Source organism: Arachis ipaensis, chromosome B10 (genome assembly GCF_059453495.1).
Source record: "Arachis ipaensis isolate K30076 ecotype BB chromosome B10, ASM5945349v1, whole genome shotgun sequence".
Taxonomy (NCBI): domain Eukaryota; kingdom Viridiplantae; phylum Streptophyta; class Magnoliopsida; order Fabales; family Fabaceae; genus Arachis; species Arachis ipaensis.
In genome coordinates this window covers 39,800,384-39,808,268 of record NC_142435.1, presented here as the reverse complement: position 1 = coordinate 39,808,268, position 7,885 = coordinate 39,800,384, and the positions used below count along the sequence as shown (strand labels likewise).

General features: G+C 39.6%; 1 non-coding gene across 1 annotated transcript; it reads left to right on the top strand.

The window, feature by feature from the left end:
- Positions 1-510: 510 nt before the first annotated feature.
- LOC148579778 (small nucleolar RNA R71) lies at positions 511-614 on the top strand. Its single transcript, XR_015899562.1, has one exon. It is a non-coding gene; the product is annotated as a small nucleolar RNA R71 (small nucleolar RNA).
- The last annotated feature ends 7,271 nt before the right edge of the window (positions 615-7,885 follow it).

Genomic DNA, 7,885 nt, shown 5'->3' with positions numbered 1-7,885 from the left:
TGAGCTGCATTGTTGTTGGAGTTGTAACGTCTCTGGTATTGGTTTTGATCTTTCTCACTTCCCCACCCAAAGTTCGGGTGATTTCTCCATCCAGGGTTGTAAGTCTTGGAGTATGGATCATAGTTTTTCCTTGGTGAATTCCCAATGTAGTTGGCTTGCTCCTGACTCCCTTCTGCTTCTTGGTTTACTACTTCTTGTGTTGTTGATGAAGTGGAGATTGCTGCTACTTGGTTCATCTCCATCTTCTTGGTGAGGTCAGCCAGCTGCTGGGTAATGAGCTTGTTTTGGGCCAACAGAGCATCTACATTGTTTAGTTCTATCACTCCTCTTGTGTTCCCTCTTTCGGAAGCATAGAAGTAGTCGTTTTCTGCTACTGTTTCAATAACATCTATGGCTTCCTCAATGGTCTTCTTCTTGTTCAAGGACCCTCCAGATGAATGGTCTACTGCCTTCTTTGACCCATAAGAGAGCCCTTCATAGAAAATGTGCAGCTGGACCCATTCGTTGAACATGTCAGGTGGACACCTCCTTGTTAAGTCTTTGAACCTCTCCCATGCTTCATACAGAATCTCACCATCTTGTTGCCTGAAGGTTTGAACCTCAGCTCTCAGCCTATTGATTTGTTGAGGAGGGTAGAATCTTGCTAAGAATTTGTTCACCACATCCTCCCAAGTTGTCAAGCTCTCCCTTGGGAAGGATTCCAGCCACTTGGCTGCCTTGTCTCTGAGTGAGAAGGGAAATAAGAGCAATCTATAGGCGTCAGGATGAACGCCATTAGATTTCACTGTGTCACATATTCTCAGGAAGGTGGTCAAATGTTGGTTGGGATCTTCTTGAACACCTCCTCCAAACGAACAGTTGTTCTGAACAAGGGTGATGAGCTGTGGTTTAAGTTCAAAGTTGTTGGCATAGATTGTTGGCTTTTGGATGCTACTTCCACAATTGCCTGGGTTTGGATTAATGTAAGAGCCCAAAACTCTTCTATCCTCCCCAGCATGATTTGCTCCACCTCCTCTGCCATGGTTGTGAGTCTCTTCTTCATGTTGGTTTTCCATGTTTTCTTCCATATTTGGTTCAAAGTATTCCTCAAACTGTTCCTCCTCTTCTTCAGCACCAACTACTCGTTTTTCTTTTGCCTCCCTCCTTAGTCTAAGGAAGGTTCTCTCTGGTTCAGAATCAAAGGAAGTTGAAGTCCCGCTTCTTCTCCCTGTCATACAACCAACAAGTACAAGCAGAGAATATAGGTGCAGACAGTATTTGTGTCAGAATTGATGTTAGTTGTGGGTGATGCAATATATCAAACAGTTAGTGGGTTAGCAAACAGAATTGAAAAATAACAAAGAAAAACAAAAGAGTAGATGGAAAAGGGAAGAAGTTTAGCTAAAACAAAAAGTAAATCACTCAAACAGAAAATGAAATTCAAAAAAAAATTGCTCAATCTAGTGATCTTCCAATCTAATCATTGTTGATGCACAATCAATCCCCGGCAACGGCGCCATAAACTTGATGCACGGAAAACTTGTCTCTCAACAAATCTCCCTTCGGCAAGTGTACCGAAGTTGTCGTCAAGTAAAAACTCACAATAGAGTGAGGTCGAATCCCACAGGGATTGATTGATCAAGCAACTTTAATTAGAAGAATGTTCTAGTTGAGTGAATCCAGAATTTGGGTTGAGAGTTGCAGAAAATAAAATGGCGGGAATGTAAATAACAGAAAAGTAAATGCTAGAATTAAAGGACTGGAAGTAAATGACTGAAAATAAATTGCAGAATTGTAAATGGGAATGGGGGATTTGCTCATAAAAGTAAATCGCAGAAATTAAAGAGAATTGGGTGAGATTAGAGATGGGGAGTTCATTGGGCTTAGGAGATGTTGCAATTCTCCGGATCAATTTCATTTTCATCTCTTCCTCAATCAATGCACTCATTGATCTCCTTGGCAATCTTAAGTGATTGAATTACAATTCCTTGCAATTCAATCTCTCAAATCTTGATCAATAGCCAATTCCTTGGTCAATTGCTCATGAGAAGAGATGAAGTATGGTCACTGATTATACCACGTGCATTTCCCAAACCAAGTATTGAGAGGGTTACAGTCACATACCCATCCAAACCCAATTTGGTCCAGCATGAGAAAGCATTTCTAGCTTGATCTCTTCATTCCTCTTCCAAGGTTCAAAAGAGATCCAAGTTTGAATAGCTTCTCTTCCAAGATAACTACTCAATTGGATGAAGATCGAAAGCTTTCAAGTAAAATCAAGAGGAAAGATAGAAGAAGAACAATGAAAATTAGTATTGATCCATCAAATTACAACAGAGCTCCCTAACCCAATGAAAGGGGTTTAGTTGTTCATAGCTCTTGAAAATGAAAACAAAGATGGAGAATACATCATAAAACTAGAAATTGCAAAGAAAGTAAAATACAGAGAGTGGTTCTTCAGCCTCCATAACTTCTTTTACAATTCAAAGCTACTCCCATATATACTACTCTTCTCAGCTTCTAGTTTACTCTTCAAGTCTTGGGCCTTTGGATCTTGAGTTTGAAGCAGTTCCTTTCTTTAATTGAGCTTGGCTTTACTTGCAGAGAGAAAGTGTAGAGTGGGCAGAGACTTAAACTCAGGGCATAAGGAGTGTTAATCATTTAGTGAAAGTCCAAGTTCGGGAACGTTAGTGACACTTAACATTGTCACTAACGTTCCAATGCACCCCTTTTGTCTCACGTTAAAACCCACGTTAACTAGGTTAACGTGGCTTTTAACGTTGTCTTGTCAACCTTCGAGAACGTTAGTGACACTCAACATTGTCATTAACGTTCCAGTGTGCCCCTTCTTGCTTCACGTTAAAGCTCACGTTAACTAGGTTAACGTGGCTTCTAACGTGGCCTTTGCCATCCTTCGAGAACGTTAGTGACATTCAACATTGTCACTAACGTTCCAATGTGCCCCTAGGTCTCACGTTAGAGTCCACGTTAACTAGGTTAACGTGGCTTCTAACGTGGCCATCTTTTAGCCATCCCAACGTTAGTGACAATGTTGAGTGTCACTAACGTTGGCTCATCCTTCATTTCTCATCGTTAGCTTCCACGTTAACCAAGTTAACGTGGAAGTTAACGTGACTCTTGGGGGTTGTGTGGTTGCTTCAACGTTAGTGACAATGTTGAGTGTCACTAACGTTGTCGACAACTCTTCATCCTCTACGTTAGTTCCCACGTTAACCAAGTTAACGTGGGAGTTAACGTGGTACTTAGCACCATAGGCCAACGTTAGTGACAATGTTGAGTGTCACTAACGTTGGCTTCTCTCCCTCCCCCTTAACGTTAGAGGCCATGTTAACTAGGTTAACGTGGCTTCTAACGTTGCCACTTATGAGTGATTGCCAATGTTAGTGACAATGTTGAGTGTGACTAACGTTGGCTCAACTTCTCTTCTCCACGTTAGAGTTCACGTTAACTTGGTTAACGTGACTCTCTAACGTGGGCATTGATGGCTTTTTTGAGAGTGTTATTGGCAATCACTTTTCTCATTAATCTTTGCAAGTTACCTCCCCTTTTCTTGCTTCTTTTTGGTCCTGAAATCAAGCAACAAAGTGCATCAAAGCTCTAGTCCAAGTCATGAGTAATGTAACATAATATTTGTCACTAAAATTATGCAAAATCCTCATGAAATCATGTAAAATGCACAATGTATGCTTGAGTCAAGGCATAAGTGAATATTTACCGAAAACTAGCTTATTTCCTAAAGAAATGTATGAAACTAACCTAAAAACAGTAAAGAAAAGGTCAGTGAAACTGGCCAAAATGCCCTGGCATCAAACCTCTATCCATGCTTGGTCTTTGAATCTCCTCCGGGATCCCATATTCTAGGCATCCTCTCACCTTCTTGTTGATCTTTATGCTTCAAGCCAGATGGATAAGCTCCTAATTGACCCTTGTAATAACCCAACATTTTCCGAAAATCACCCAATTGTGCTTCACACCATTCTTGAACTCCAATTCTTGAATTGTTCTTCTTGAAAGGCCTTGGATTCTCTTGGCGACCGATACCCCTTCCTCCACCATGTACCAACCCAAGAAGGACCTTGAGTTGGTCATCCGTCTCCAAGATAGCATATTGATGAGGGCCAATGAAGTTCATAGGTAAAATTGCCACCCACTCAATATGCTCTTGGTTGTCAACTCCTTCCTCACTAACTTCCTCTTCCCTATCACTCAAATTATAACAAGGAGGTTGTGAGAAGTCTACCTCCATGTCTCTCTCAAACTCAATGGGAAGAGGCTCATTGGCATCATTAAGAGGATTGACCAAGGAGGACAAAAAATCATCAATGATGGAATCCTTATCTTGGTCGATCTCTCTCAATTCTCCCTTTCTCTCCTCCACTTCAAATACTCTATTTTCTCCCTCTTATTCCAACTCATGCTCTATCTCTTCTTCTTTTCCTTGTGGCTCTATGCTCTCCTCTTCACTACACCCTTCAATTGCTCCTTCACACTCTTCAAGACGAGTGCCTTGATCGGATGAGCGTAGTAGAACTAAGCGGTTCACCGCTTCGGCTATGGTAGCCATTAATTGCCCTTGTATGCTTCGGAATCCTTCTTGCTCTTGGAGAAAGGCTTGAAGGTCTTGTTGGTCTTGGTCCAAGGGTGGAAAACCTTCATATTGGGGTGATAATTGAGATTCATAATTTGGGAGAAAGGTTGTATATGTGGGAGGTTACTCATGTTGGCAAGTGTTTAGAGGTGGTATGTAAGAACGTGGGTGTTGGTATTGGTGTGGTGTTTGATAATGTGGTGATTGAGGGTTATGTTGGGGGTATGGGTCATAGGCATATGGTGGTGGAAGTGCATAATCAAAGTAAAATCCACCATATCCTTAGGTTGGGTATGTGAATTGGGAAGGGTATGGCTCATTGTAATATAGAGGAGGTAGCTCCTTCAAAAATTGATGCTCCAATCCCATGATGCAATCCAAAATTGAAGTTATCAATCCCTACAAAATAAGCACAACCAAGCTCCAAACAAAGAGGGTGATAACTCATAGAGAAAATTGAAAATAACAACTAAAGACATCAATTAACAAAATAAACAAAGTCCTAATTACCAACAAAAGCAAACAAACAACCAAAAAGTATCTATTCACACTATGGACATATTTACAACAACCAAAATATAGCACTCATGACGCTAGCTCCCCGGCAACGGCGCCAAAATTTGACAATGACCAAAAGCATGGGTTTGGATTTTCACACTAAAAATAGGATTGACGTTGCAAGTATAGTCCAAACCCAACAATTGATCATCAATCAAATTATAATCTTAAAGATATCACAATCAACACAAAATAACTGGGAGTTTTAAATCCCGTGTCATCTTCCCTAGGAACTAATGCCAAAGAGTGCACACAATTTTGGTTGTGAGAATCAAAGGGGTTTTTAATGATAGAGAGCAAACAAAATAAAGGAATTAAAGAACAAGACAAAATTTGCAATTAATAAACTAATGAATGACCAAAAGAACCATGTATGTAATATAAACAAGTAAGGCTAAAAAGTAATGGAAAAGTGGTTCAAAACATAAATGAAACCTTGACTTGGGATGAGTTATGGAATCCCTTCCTTGCCATAGCCACAACTTTGATAATTATGATGGATTAGTCTCACTAAATCAACCCTTAACATCGAAGGATAAGTCAAGTGAGCATAATTGTTATTAATCCACAAATCCTAGTTAACTTACCAAATTAATTGGTAAAAAGCTAGCATTAGTAGAAATAATAACAACTAATAACCCAAGAATTATCACTAAATATTGGACATTATGGCTCTAGTAATCCATAAACTCATTTTCCCCAAGCCAACGGGTGGAAATTACCCCATAATCAAAATTGGCATTTTATCAAACACATAGAGGGCATAAACATAAAACATGGCAAAATTGGGAAAATGGTAAAAGTTATGAACCATAAATGCTCAAAATCAATAAAGGCAACTCAAACAAACATATAAAAGCCATCAAACATCAAATTAAACAACTAGGAATCCAAAATTGTAAGACTATGTAAATATGGACAAAGGAGGTGAAAATAAAAGCAAGTGTAGAACAAGTGGTATAATAAAAGAGAGAATTAAAGAAATACTAATAATAAAATTGCTATAATCCCAAATCAAAACTTGAAGTATAAAATGCTACAAACCCTAACTAAGAACCCTAAGAGAGAATTTCCTAATCTACACTACTCCTACTCCTACTATGTGTTTTTCCAATTCCAAGATGGCTCCCTAAGCTAATCTTTCATATGAGATGTTGCCCCCTTGATATAGCCTTTGATTTCAACCTCAAGCCTTCATAAATGGGCCAAAAAGAGTCCTAAAATGCAAGTGCACGTGCATTTTTAATGAAGGCACGCACTGGTACCTGTGCGTATGCACAGATGTGTACATGCGCACAGGTCGCTGAATCTACACTTGTGCATACGCACAGGGAGTTGTGCATACGCACACATGGCTGTGTGCTTCTCCTTTGTTTTCTTCATGTTTTCTCCCTTTGTACATGCTTCCTTCCATTTTCGCCTTGCCAAACTTGTCTCTAGGATCTAAAATCACTCAACAAACATGTCATGGCATCGAATGGCATAAAAGTGGTATTAAATTGCTCAATTTAAGCACAAAAATGCATGTTTTCACATTTAGGTTCAATTTAGGGATCAAACACAAAAGTATGCTATTTTTGTGAATAAGTGTGAGTTTATGTGATGAAATCTATCTAGTTATAGCCAAAATATATCATCAAATATGGATTCATCAGTTTCCCTCTGAGAACTCTTCGGTTGGAATTTTTTTGTTTCTCCACCCTTTTGGAACCTTTTTCTTGCTCTTGTTTTCTTTCTTTGGTGACCCTTCTTTCTTGGCAGCAGGCCTTATGTCAGGGGCTTTCTTCTTAATGATCAATCTTGTAACCTCTTTTTGTAATCCCTTCTCAGCTTTATTATCCTCATGACCCTTTTGTTTTTCTTTAATGTCTGTCTTTTGCACCAAGGGTGAGTTGATGAGTGCTTCCTTGGGTTTTTCCTTCCAGTTTAAGTCTTTCTCCTCAATTCTCATGCAACCTTTCTTTTTAGCAAGATGCTGCATCTCCTTAAAGACATTTAGAATGATCTGCTCATCATGTGCTATCAAGGTCATTTCTCCTTTCTCCACATCAATGATGGCTCTTGCTGTGGCTAGGAAAGGCCTTCCTAATATGATAGAATCGCTTCCCTCTTCATCTAGATCCAGGATCACAAAATCCGCTGGAAATATGAACATACCCACCTTGACTAAGAGATTCTCAATCACTCCATTGGGGATTACCATTGATCTATCAGCAAGTTACAAGGACATCCGTGTAGGCTTTACTTCTTCTATAGACAACCTTTTCATCATAGATAGAGGCATCAGATTAATACTTGATCCTAGATCACACAGTTCCTTATCAATGGATATGTTTCCAATGGTGCAAGGCAAAAAGAAGCTCCTAGGATCTTCGAGTTTTGGTGGGAGACCCTTTTGAATTACGGCACTGCATTCTTGTGTCAAGATCACAGTCTCTTTTTCATTCCAGCTTCTCTTCTTGTTAATGAGCTTTTTGAGGAATTTTGCATATAAAGGCATCTACTCCAATACTTCAGCAAGGGGGAGGTTGATTTCCAACTTCTTTAAATCCTCTAGAAACTTGGGAAATTGTTGGTCTTTGAGCTCTCTTTGCAACTTTTGAGCGTATGGCAGAGGAGGAATGTAATGTTTCACCTCCTTCCTCTGTTCTTGTGGATGCTCTTCCATGACTTGCTTTCCTTTCCTTGGAGCTTGTGGTTCTTCCTCCTTCTTCTTGAGCTTCTCCTGGTCCTTCTCTT